This window comes from Marmota monax, unplaced genomic scaffold (genome assembly GCF_021218885.2).
Source record: "Marmota monax isolate L192 unplaced genomic scaffold, Marmota_monax_Labrador192_F-V1.1 WCK01_AAM20220418_F8-fsc00051, whole genome shotgun sequence".
NCBI classification, from domain to species: Eukaryota; Metazoa; Chordata; class Mammalia; order Rodentia; family Sciuridae; genus Marmota; species Marmota monax.
This window is the reverse complement of record NW_026695202.1, coordinates 9,753,631-9,764,944: the sequence shown is the minus strand read 5'-3', so window position 1 is coordinate 9,764,944 and position 11,314 is coordinate 9,753,631. Positions and strand designations below refer to the sequence as shown.

Genomic DNA, 11,314 nt, shown 5'->3' with positions numbered 1-11,314 from the left:
ACGCGGCCTCTGCCTGTCTCCACACGACTTTCTCTGGGTCCGTCCCCTCTTCTCAGAAGGACGCTTGCCAATGGATTTGGGGCCCGCTGGGCAACCCAGGATGACCTCATCTTGAGACCTCATCGTAATCACATCTGCAAAGACCTGTTTTCCAAGTAAGATCACATTCACAGGCTCCAGGGGGACATATCTTTCCGAGGCTGTCACTATTCAGCCTAGTACACAATCCCAAGCCAGCGCCTGCCCGCGTGGAGAGTTCCCGGTGGTCCTCCAGGACACAGTCCCTCCTGTGCTCCTCCAGGGCAGAGAGGCCTGGAGCTTGTGTGCAGAAGCCATCCTCCCCGTCCGAGGCTGGGACCTGGCTGCACCCATGGGCTGAGGGCGCCACCGTGTGTCTGTCTTGGAGCAGTGAGAAGGAGGCTCTGGCCAAGGCCCTGCCACAGCTCCTGCTCGGGACACATCAGTTCTCCTACTCATGGTCACAGGATGAAGGAGTTCTTGCCTTCTTTTTCAGAAAAGGAGACTGAGGGTCAGAGAAGCGATTTGCCAAGTTCACACAGCCTGCAGCTGCCATGCGACCCCAAAGCCACATCCCCCTACCCACAAGCAAGAATCAGACGTGCCCTCAGGGATGGTGTGAACCTGTAGATTCCAGCTGCTATGTGACTTCTCGGGGTCTCTTCCTCATCAGTAGGCCAGGAAGGGTGCAGATGAGCGCCCCGAGGTGGCCATGAGACAGGCCTGGAGCACTCAGAGGTCGGCGGCTGAGGCACCCTGTGGGTCTTGCTGCTCCTGAGAATTTTCCAAACACTGGGCTTCGTTTTAGAATTTTTTGGTGTTTATTGTCTTTCTCTAAACATTTTCATATGTGAGTAAACTACTTAAAAATTAGAAAAATGTTCTTCAAATATGGGTCAAAACTTTATGTGGGCCTCCACTTCTCGAAAAGCAATGAAAGGAACCAGGCCAGGTGGTGCACACCTGTCATCCCAGCGGCTCGGGAGGCTGAGGCAGGAGGATCGTGAGTTCAAAGCCAGCCTCAGCAAAATCAAGGTGCTAAGCAACTCAGTGAGACCCTGACTCTGAGTAAAATACAAAATAGGGCTGGGGGTGTGGCTCAGTGGTCGGGTGCCCCTGGGTTCAACCCCTGCTAGCAAAAAAAAAAAAAAAAGCAATGAAAGGCATGTTTATGGCAGATTTTCACATTCTTCCATTCTTCCAGGGATGGCCTGCATGCATGTTGTGTGTGTGTGTGTGTGCACGTGTGGACTGTATATGTGTGTCCTACACACCTCTGTTCTACGTCCCCCTCACCAGCCTTTGGATTAATCGGTTGGTACTAGGAATTGAACCCAGGGGTGCTCTACCACTGAGTCACATCCCCAGCCCTTTTTATTTTTGTTTTGAGACAGGGCCTCGCTAAGTTGCTGAGGCTAGCACTTGTGATCCTCCTGCCTCAGCCTCCAGAGTTGGGGGATCATAGGTGTGTGGTCACCGTGTCCAGCTTCCATGTATATTTTAGAATCAACTTATTGATTTCAGGAGGAAAAAAATTGCTGGAATTTTGAGGGAGTTGCATTAAATCTATAATTTGAGAAGAACTGGCACGTTTACCTCTTGAGTCTTTTAGTTCATGAACACTACATAGCCCTGGATTTTAGGTCTTTTTTTTTTTTTTTTTTTTTGTGGTGCTGGGGACTGAACCCAGGGCCTTGTGCATGCGAGGCCAGCGCTCTACCCACTGAGCCATATCCCCAGCCCCTTGATTTTAGATCTTATTTAATTTCGCACAATTGATGTTTAAACTCGACATACGACTCACACACCGTGAAACCCACCTGTTCATAGTGTACAGTTTCGCAGGTTCTTAGTGTAGTCCCAAGCTGTGCCATCGTCACCATGATCTAATCTAATTTTTTTTTTGCCCCAAAGGAAACCTTACACAGTCACAGTTGTCCCCCGCGCCCCTTCCCTGTCCCTTGGCAACCGGTGATCACTTCTGTCTCTGTGCGGGACCCCCCCGTGGTGGACCCCACACTCGGTGGCCTCTGGGTCGGGTCAGCCTCTCTCCTTGGCCTGCTGTGTCCGGGGTTCCTGGGGGGCAGGCGTCAGGACGTCTTTCCTTTCCTTGGCTGGACAGCGGGGCGTGGCCCGCACCCTCCGTGGTCGCGGGGTACCCGTAGGTCTCCCTTGGGGGGAAGCTGCCCTCTCTCTTCCAAAGGAGCTGCGCCTTGGGTTCCCACCCCAGGGTCAGCACTGTCCCTCACCCCCTGGCCAGCCTTGTTGTACCTTTTGGTCTGGGGATCGGTCCTGGTGGGTGTGGAGGCATCTCACTGTGGTTTGGATTCTCGTTTCCTGATGACTAAGGCATGCTAAGGTTCTCTTTGGTGTTGAGGTCTGGCACACCTTTTGTTTGACTTATGCTTAGGAAGTTGTCGTTGTTGTTGTTATTATTATTATTCCTTTCCTTTTCAGTACTGGGGATTGAACCCGGGGGCGCTATATCACTGAGCCCATCCCCAGCTTTCTCCCTTTCTTTATTCTGAGTCAGGGTCTCCTAAGTGGCTTGGGCCTCCCTGAATTTCTGACGCTGGCCTTGAACTTGCGATCTTCCTGCCTCGGCCTCCCGAGGTGCTGAGGATGACAGGCAGGAGGCTCTGAACCTGGTGGAAGTTGATGGTTTTTCTGATGCTCTTATAAATGGTTTTGTCGTAAACTTGGGCTTCAGTTTTTGGAGTCGTTTTGGGGTTCACAGTATCAGGGAGCAGGAAGCCCAGAGATGGCTCAGACTGCCCTTCCTGGGCCGTGATGCACAGCTTCCTGGGACACCCGTCTGATGGAGCGCTTGGGACCCGGGAACCCAGGGACCCGTGGTTGCCCCAAGAGGCTGGTCTTTTATGTTAGGCTTCACCCCTGGGGTGCGGGCTGCGGGTTTTGGTAAACATGTCATGGCCTGTACCCAACATGGGGTCACCTCCTAAAAACCCTCTGTGCTCACCTCCTCTCCTCCTCCCCAAAGCCCCCCGCCGCCCCGGATCTTTCTACTGTCTCTAGCTCTGCCTTTTCCAGAACCCCACAGCCTGGGATCACGCGGCCTGCAGCGTGTCCTCGGCTTCTTTCCCTTAGCAAAGTGCATTCAAGTTTCCTCCCGTTCCTTCCACGAGAGTTCACCCCCACCCAACCCTGTCCACGGCAGGACGTACAGCCGTTTCCAAGTTCTGGCAACTATGAAGGAGGCTGCGGTTAACACGGGCACACAGGTGTTTGGGTGGACACGAGTTTTCCACTTACTTGGGTAAATACCGGGGACCATGATTGCAAGATCATATGGGAAAAGTATGTTTATTTTTTAATCTTTTTTATTTTTAGTACCAAGGATTGAGCTCAGGGGCACTCCACCACTGAGCCACATCCCAGCCCTATTTTGTATTTTATTTAGAGACAGGAGGGTCTCACTGAGTTGCTTAGAGCCTCGCTTTTGCTGAGGCTGGCTTTGCACTCGCGATCCTCCTGCCTCAGCCTCCCAAGCTCCTGGGAACACAGGCGTCCACTACCACCTCCAGCCTTCAGCTGTTCAGGTCTAATTCTAATTGCAGAGGGGACAGTGTGCGCCGAGTCCTTCCCACGGCTTCTCTAATCTTGAGGTCATTTAGTTCAGTCACCTCTTAGGTGGCTGCTTACGATCATCAAATAGGTTCTTCCATGAAAATCTGCTATAAGGGCTGGGATGTGGCTCAGCGGTAGCGCACTCGCCTGGCATGCGCGGGGCGCTGGGTCCGATCCTCAGCACCACATACAAATAAAATAAAGATGTTGTGTCCACCAAAAACTAAAAAATAAATATTAAAAAAGAAAAGCTCATATCAGCTTTATAGCATTGCTTTTAATTGAATGCTACAAAATCGCCCCGTAGGATATAGAGATATCAAGTAAACAAAATCAGATAAAACCCCAGGCTCCCTGCTGTCCCCGTATTTGGTTTTGTTCCACCTCTCCTTTGATCTGTGTTCACAGTGGTGTGCTTCTCAGCAAGATTTCATTAGAAAACCTGGGTTCACTTCCAATAGATTGGCTGAGCTTAAAAATACCCGAATCCTCAAGTATCACCGAAGATGGGACTGGAACTCATGCTGCTGGTGCCTGCTGCTGGCTGCCACCAATCACATGAAATCACGGGGTGCAAGGATGTCGCAAGGCTGGTGGGCAGATCTCCTGGAGCGGAGCCTGTACCTACACTATGACTAAGCCGTCTGGATGCTCCAGGAGGTTTAGCCAACAGCAAGGCTTATCTGTGTTTGCCAGAGGAAACGAACATGAATGTTAATAGTAGCACTATTTTTTAGAGCCCCCAAGCAGGAACCACCAAAATGCCCACTGAACAGTATATTCACTCAGAGGAATACTATACAGCAACGAAAATGACCCATCACCAAAAAGATGCACCTACGTGAAAGAGTTTCATTGACTGAAGATGGCAAATGAAATATATCAGACACAAAATAGCATACCCTGGCTCGGTGCAGTGGAGCACACCTGTAATCCCAGAGGCTGGGGAGGTCGAGACAGGAGGATTGTGAGTTCGAAGCCAGCCTCAGCAACTCAGTGAGACCTGGTCTCTAAATAAAACACAAAATAGGACTGGGGATGTGGCTCAGTGGTCCAGTGCCCCTGAGTTCAATCCCCAGTACCAAAAAAAAAAAAAAAATAGCATACCCTGTAGGATTCTGTTTATAGGAAGACTGAAACTAGGTGAAATTAATCCCTGACAGTTCAGGACGGTGGCCCCAGGGGGAGTCTTGACTGGGAGAGGTTGTGAGGGAGGCTGTTGGAGTGCGGGGATAGTTCGAATCTTCACCTGGGTGGTGGCCACCAGGATGTGCACAGAAAAAAAAATCCACCGAGTTACAGTCTGTACCTTCCTGTGTTTTACACTTAAATAAAAAGGAAAAAAAATATATTGTGAGGTGCAAGGCCATCTCCTCACTCACCTACCCAGAGCCCTGCAGATCCAATCCCCTGTGCCCTGGCAGACGGGCTCCATGGATGGCACCTTTTAAAAAAACTTCCTTACAGTCCTGGGGTTGACCCCTGGGGTGCTCTACCACTGAGATTCATTCCAGCCCTTTCTATTTTTTATTTTGAGATGGGTCTTGCTCAGTGGCTGAGGCTGGCCTTGGATTTGCGATCCTCCTGCCTCAGCCTCCAGAGCAGCTGGCACTATGGACACGGCTGACACCTAGATCCAGCCCAGCCACCTGCAGTGACTGGATGCATTTCCTAAAACTTCCCGGCCCGCATGCGCTCTTGCAGGACTTTGCCACTCCTGCATCCAGAGGACGGCCTTCTTTCCGGTCTGCCCCTTTCCCGGAGCCTGGGTGGGCTTGTGACTCTTTTGACCAATATAACAGAAGTGACACTGGCTGGCTTCCAAGGCCAGATCATAAAAGGCAAGGCTTCCTCCGACTCTTTGAAACCACCATGTGGAAGCTGGCTGTCCCGATGCCCCCAGGCAAGTTCAGATCCTCACAGTGGAAACCAGAGACTGAGGAGCCCCAGCTGTCTCCACTGACACTCCCTGAGCCTGGCTGGGCTGTCCCCCAGCCTCCCACCCAGCGCACATCCCTGAGCCACACAGAGGCCCCTGGCTGGTCTCGACACTCTCTTTGGGTGGATCCCCCTGAAGAAGCCACACAGAAGCGGAACACCTGGCACCTCCTTCCCCAGCGCCCTCTCGACTCCACCCAGGCCGCAACCCCTGGGTATTCCTAGTTCCCTGTAGCAGACATGTGCTCCCCTGTCAGGGGTCAGGGATCTGTTCACTGCTCCAGACCCGGCTTCCCCACGCCTCTCCCAGGAAGCCCTCCACTCCACAACCAGACCAGGTTCAAATCCCAGGCCCCCACTTCCCAGTGGCTGCCTTTGGGCAAGTGACCTGACTTTGAGCCTCAGTTTCCTCATGTATAAAGTCTGGGAAGTAGTAGTGGGCTCTTGAACAGGTCTGGGTTGAGACTTCACAGTATTAATCTAGGGAAAGTACTCAAAACAGCAGGTGCACGCCTGTAATGCCAGGGGCTCAGGAGGCTGAGGCAGGAGGATGGCAAATTCGAGGCCAGCCTCAGCAACTTAGCGAGGCCTTGTCTCAAAATAAAAAATAAAAAGGGCTAAGGGTGTAACTCAGTGGTAGGCATCTGCTCAGCATGAGTGAACCCCTGGGTTCTACCCCCAGTGCTCCAAAAACAAACAAAAAAGAACCGAGACATTTGATGAAAGGGCTGAGGAGAAAGCAGGGTGGAGACTGAGTAGCCGGGCACCGTCCTTCCTCCCACAGGGGAGCGGGGACCCAGGTGCAGAGATCCCGAGAGTGTGAGCAGCCTCTGATGAGAAAGAGGAGGAAAAACATTCCAGACAGGGGAGCGGGGACAGGTCAGAGTCCAGGCGGGCTGGCCAGGGCCAGGAGGTGCAGGAGGTTGGGGGCAGAGCTGCCACATATGGCTGCTGGTGGTCCCAGCAGGCAGGGTCCCGGGATCACAGCAGCCTGTACAGCCAGCCCCTCCCATCCCCGGGTTCCACATCCAGGGACCTCAGGTTGAAAACAGTCAGGAAAAAAAGTTCACATTAAAAACTCCAAATGCTGGGGCTGTGGCTCCGGGTAGAGCACGGCCTAGCCTTCCGGAGGCTCTGGGTTCAATTCCCACCACGACGGGGAAAACTGCAGCAATGGAACACTCCCTGAGCAGAGCTGAACTGTCCTCCAGCCTCCCACTCAGGAGGCTGAGTCAAGTCATACAAATTTAAAAATGATAGAGAATAGCAATGGTTGATTTTATCAGGTATTATAAGTAATCTAGAGATGAGTTGGGGTATCTAGAAGGCTGTGTGCGGGCCATATGCAAATATCATGTAGCGTTATGTAGGAGTTTGGAACCTCAGAGGATTTGGGGACCTGAGCAGGAGGCTGTTCTGGGCGCCGACTGTTGCGGGGCACCGAACTGGGCTCCCCGTGTGAGACAGCACATGAGGTCCCCAGGACCGCCCGATCCTCCCCACGTACAGATGAGGAGACTCAGGCCCAGAGACGGGTGTGAAAGCAGCACCCGCACCCCTGTCCCCACGTCACACTGTGGCTCATGTCACTCAGGTCACTCCGGTATCACAAGTGGGGAAAACGGGGCCGAAGAAGGTGCCTGTGCTCCCCCCTCCCCCCAGTCCAGTGACAATGAGGTCCTGGCGGTGGCCGACGAGGACTTGGCAGCTCTGACCCCGCCCTGCCTGAGCCTCGGCCTGTCCCTTGTCCCTGGAATAGTACAGGTGCCCCGAGGGTGGCGTGAGAAGGCCTGAGCTCAGGGCCAGGGCGCCCGCCGTCTCACGCAAGCCCGGGTTCCCTCGCGGACCGGGGCCACCAGTCAGCAGCCGCGGGCGGCGCCGCCCACTCACCTGCGCCCCTCCCGGGGGCGGGGCTCTGAGTCACGGCGACCCGGGGCCAGCGGCCGTCGGCGCGGACCTGCAAGTTACAGCAAGCGACGACTCCCTTCGGGAGCCGAGGGTGACATTTCCGGGACTTCTTTGCCGGCCGCTCCTTCTGCCCGACCCCCGCCCGCTGTGCCCGCTGTGCCGGTTCCCCGGTGGCACAGCCGATGTCCCTGTGCCGAGCCCAGGGCTGCTTCCTCTTCTGCTGCAAGAAACATAACGGGAAGCCGTGGTGGGCGGGCCATTTCCTCAGGGCAACCTCTGGGTCCATTCATTCGGGTCCGCAGGTCACCAAACGGGGCTGGGCACGGACCCTGGGCAGAGAACTTGCTGGCAGGTGGGGGAGGAGCGCAACACCACAGGGACGTCTACAGGGTCCTCAGGCACCAGCCCTGTGACCTGCCCCACCCCAGGTCATCTGACCGATGGGATGAAAGGAGGACCTACCTGGGGGGTCTGATCAGAAGACTGAAGGCCTGACCCTGGAAGATGTGTCTACAGGGCAGTCCCACAGTGATAAGGTCTGGCCTTGTCACTAGCATGGCCTCATTCTGAGCACTTTCCATGTAGTCACTCATTTCACCAGACACCACCTTACTGTCTCCCTTCAGTCTCCCCCAGGGTCACAACCTCACTGAAGTGGCAGGGCTGAGATTTGAACCCAGATTGGGTGACCTCTTGGCTGGCGGGCAGCGGAGGAAGACAGGGCAGCCCTGGGGGCCCCAGTGACTCAGCGGCAGGTCCCCCTGGCCCGCCCTCTCCTGCTGACTCAGCCTGGATGACTCCCTGGGCTTTTCTCTGGAATTTGGGGCCCTAGGCAGGGTTCCCAGGCAGCCACCTCCTCCAGCACCCCCTCTGTGGAGATGGTGGCTGGTGGCCCAGCCTCAGGGAGGGATGGCCAGGCCAAGAAGCCCAGCTTTAGCTTCCCCTGTGTCCTCCGAGCCTGCCCCAGCCCCTGGCCCCATGCCCTGCCAAGGCCAGGTGGGCACAGGTCTCACAGTCACCATCTCCAGTCCCCTTGCCAAGGCTGCTGGGCGTGGCCAAAGGGGGAAGAGAAGGTGAGGACAGGGCCATCTCACTCTCTGGCCCCTGCTGGAGTCCCCAGCTCTCTGGGAGATGTAATCCCCTGATGCTGGAGCGTGGCTGTGGCTTCTCTGTTTCCTGGTCCCCTGCTGTCTCCACCCGGGGGAGCCCACAGCTCACCTGGGCCACTGTCATCTCAAAAGGTGGGAAAGACTCTTCTAGCTGGGACCCTGGGACTGTGCACAGTAGGCTCGTGGTTCCTGCTTTGTCCCCTGACTTCATGGAGGAGGTCCCAGGAGGAGCCTCCCTGCACAGAAGTGCCCTGGGGGACACAGGGCAGGGAATGGGGAGGGGGAGAGACGACGCTGGGTGAATTCAACTGAGGATGCACATTTAGCAACCACCTTGCTCAGGCTGGGCCCGGTCCCTTCCCCACAGTGGTAGAGACCTTGAGGAACTGACCCAAGCCACAGCTTGTGTTGTCCTGAGGGTTGAACCCGGCCTCTGGTCAGGGGTGTTTTGCAGTCTGCCAATCTCCTGCTAGACAATGCTGTGTGTCAAGTTCTCTGCTGGCATCCACACCACCAGGTCCTACTCGTGGTGACAATGTGGCCACCCAAGGTGTCATCAGTCTGGGAGCTGGGGAGGGGAGACAGGTTCACCAAGGACCCACACTCGTAGACCAGACGAATGAAGACCCACATTCCTGGAATGTAATCTGAGGTTGCCAAAGAAGGGGAAGTTTCTGGGGTCAGGTGCACCCTTGAAGGAAAGGGTCCCTGTGTCTGTGGATGTCGTGAGTGGTTTGTGGACGACGGTAATATACGATATGACACCAGGCATATGCGGTAATCCCAGCTATTCAGAAAGTCAAGGCCCTGGGCCACTGAGCAAACCATGTCTCAGAATTAAAAAAAGGGGATGTAGGTCAGTGGTAGAGCCCCTCTGGTTTCAGTCCTGAGTGCCACAAACAAAGTAGAACAAAATGATATTACTGCTAACTAATGTGAAGGTCAATGTCATGATGAGGACCTGCAGGTTTCTGCTCTGTCCCCTACTGGATCCTACTCCAACCGCTCCTCCTCCTCCTCCTCCTCCTCCTCCTCCTCCTCAGGGTTCTTGGAACATCCCAGCCCAGTCCTGCTAACCAGAAAGGCTCTGTTCCTGGGGTAGAAGTGGAGGTTCCATTGGTCCAAGACCTGAATAATCAAAGAAGCCCCCTCCCCATGCCAAGAGCAAGGGACAGTGACATAGCACAGATGGGGAAATTCAGAGGGGAGAGGGTAGGGCAGTCGGCAGGTCTGAGGTAGTTCGCATTTATTCTAGCTTGGTGGGAAATCTTTGGGAGGTTTTAAGTTCGAGGGAAGCTTTTGGTTTTTAAAGCCACCTCTCAGCTAGGAACATGGGTGCACACCTGCAGTGCCAGCTACTCAGAGGCTGAGGCAGGAGGGTTACCTGAGCCGGGAGCTCAAGACCAGCCTGGGCAACACAGTGAGGCCCTGTTGCTAACCCCTGCAAAAAAAACAGAAATGATCTCTCTGTAGCTCAGAGCCTGGCAGGAGGAGATCTGGGGCGGGACCAGAGGTGGTGAGACAGGGGGACTTTGAGATGAGGGGACAGGCCTCACCATGGGCTGGGAAGAGGACTGAGGTTCTTGTACCCATTTCACAGATGGAGGAACTTCAGCTCAGACGCACCACGCCTGCCCGTGTTGGGCTATTATGCCACCGCACAGACGTGGAAACTCAGAGGGGAAGGGATTTGCCAAGGACATGTGGCAAAGACCAAATGTAGGTCTCCAGGGCACTGTCTCTGCTCCTAGGCCATTTTCCTCTCTAGGTGTGGCTGGGATTACTCACCACTGGCCTTGTGCAGCTGGGGAAATGGAGGACCAGGGATGAACACCACTCCTGGCCGGGAGCCTGGGCGAGAATCCAGGGCCCCTGGCGGGAGGTCTAGAGTCTGTGTCCTGCCGCAGCCCTGCTTTCCGGGCATGGCTAACGGGGGAGATGGACCCAGCAGAACCCACGAGAAAACGATACCGAAGGTGATGTTTAGCCACCTGTTGGGGTCAGTGTTATGACCCCCAGGGACTCCAGACAGAATCAGAGGCTCTGCTGTCCTAGGGAGCGGTCGCTGCCTGCTGCCTGGCTCAGTGCCCACAGAGGGCAAGTGCGTGTGTCTGCACGTGACCCTGTGTGTGTGTGTGTGTAACTGTGCGTGGACGTGTGAGTGGTGCCCCAGCAACTTTGCAACATTTCCAGGAGTGCCAGGTACCCACGGGCACCCAGCCACCTCGTGTCCCCTCACTTCTCTGCAGACATGCTGATCTCTGTGCCTAATCTCTGGACCCTGTTTAGGTTTCTTGATGAGAAAATAATTAACCACAGACTCATTTTCCAAGGCTTCCACCCCGTTCTCCTGGCCAAGATAAAAATACTCACAATGAACAGGGCTGCTGGTGGGAGGGGCCGTGTGTGGGTGGATGGCCAGGGAGAGGGAAGGCTGACCTGGAGGGAGGCCTGGCCTGAGCAGGGACACAGCGCTGGGGTGGAGAGAGGTCAGGGGCTGGGCTCTGACCTCATCCTCTGTTGCTTCACTGTGTGAATTTGGACAGGTTCCTTGCCCTTTCTGGGCTTCTGTTTCCTCTTGTGTTAATGGATGGGTTGGCACTAGAATTTTCCCAAGCCTTTCTTCTGCATGGAAACAGGGACATCAAAAATGAAAACAAGCAAACAAGGGGAAGAAAATCTGGGGTCAGTCAAGGTTGGGAAAGGCCACTGGGATGTGTGTTTTCTGATTTCTTAATGGCAGGACTTTTCAG

General features: G+C 54.7%; 1 long non-coding RNA gene across 3 annotated transcripts in view; it reads right to left on the bottom strand.

Annotated features, from left to right (window-relative positions):
• Nucleotides 1-3,863: 3,863 nt before the first annotated feature.
• The window catches only part of LOC124082884 (uncharacterized), a 9,533-nt gene continuing 2,082 nt past the window's right edge, over nucleotides 3,864-11,314 (bottom strand). The window contains exons 2-7 of one of the 3 annotated variants that reach the window (XR_009225396.1): nucleotides 9,946-10,002; nucleotides 8,953-9,129; nucleotides 7,435-7,669; nucleotides 4,714-4,931; nucleotides 4,509-4,616; nucleotides 3,864-4,289 (exon numbers count right to left, since the gene is read on the bottom strand). This is a non-coding gene — a long non-coding RNA (uncharacterized LOC124082884). Of the gene's footprint in view, nucleotides 4,290-4,508; nucleotides 4,617-4,713; nucleotides 4,932-7,434; nucleotides 9,130-9,945; nucleotides 10,003-11,314 lie in introns of all 3 variants that reach the window. The other 2 variants (XR_009225394.1, XR_009225395.1) reach the window with 2 other exon arrangements.